This window comes from Mirounga leonina, unplaced genomic scaffold (genome assembly GCF_011800145.1).
Source record: "Mirounga leonina isolate KUSES-001 unplaced genomic scaffold, KU_Mleo_1.0 Mir_166, whole genome shotgun sequence".
Lineage (NCBI taxonomy): Eukaryota > Metazoa > Chordata > Mammalia > Carnivora > Phocidae > Mirounga > Mirounga leonina.
The window spans coordinates 886,002-886,999 of record NW_023270418.1 but is presented as its reverse complement, the minus strand read 5'-3'; positions in this window follow the sequence as shown (position 1 = coordinate 886,999).

Genomic DNA, 998 nt, shown 5'->3' with positions numbered 1-998 from the left:
TCTGTGAGCCTTGTGAAGTTGGGAGGCAGCCTCATCTTGGCCCTTCATCACCTAATCAGAAGCTTCTGGAGGTCACACTCCTGTAACCATAGAAACAGGTGCTCTCTGGACCACCCCTCTCCTTATTAAAAAGGATTAAGGTCTTGGGTCCCCTGGCTTGGAGATGGCTGAGGAAGGGCAGGCCTTGTGAGGGGCCCACTCTGGCTTCATGTCCAGTCTGCCCCCAACCCTCTGGATGGTCTGCAGAAGGCAGCTCTGTGGAGAATTCCAAGCTGCACAGCTGCCCCTGAGGAAAGGGACAGGGAATCTGGCATCTCTCTGGGCCCTAGCACGTCTTTGAACACTTCCACTCCCTTGTGACCTCTCTGTGAAGCAGACCTTATCTTCACTTTACAAACAGGGAAGTGTGATCCAAAGAGGGCAAATGACTTCTCTTAGCCATGCAGCTAGAAAGAGCTGGGATGGATCCAAACCCCCATCTGTCTGAACTCCAAAACCCTGGTTTAACTCCTGCTGCATTCCACCTATCAGAGCAGGGTTGGACAGATAAAAGTTGGCTAGAGCTCTTTAGAAAAAGAACCAAATGATCGTGGCCAAAGAGAAAGGAAGGATCCAGCTGACCCTCTGGTTCCAAGTCAGGCAGAAGGACAGTCCTGGTTTTGCATCTCCCTGAGTGACCCTGGCCAAGTTACTTATCCTCCCCGATTCCTGCATCCTCATCTGGAAAAATGGATCTCAGAGGACCTACTTGCAGGGTGTTTGTAAAGATCAGAGGTATGTTATTTAAGCCCTGGCCTTCAAAAAGTGCTCCTTAATGGCAGCTCTGATTAAGGTTATTAGTGCAGAGCTGCAGATAGGATGGGGGCTCCTCAAATAGCCCCACTAACATGGAAGATAAGCCAAGAATGGAACTGTGAGCTGGGCAGGGCATGAGAATCTTCTCCCTCCCTGACAACTGGCTCTTGGAAGCCATCCTTTATTGCTAAGCACTTAGGCAC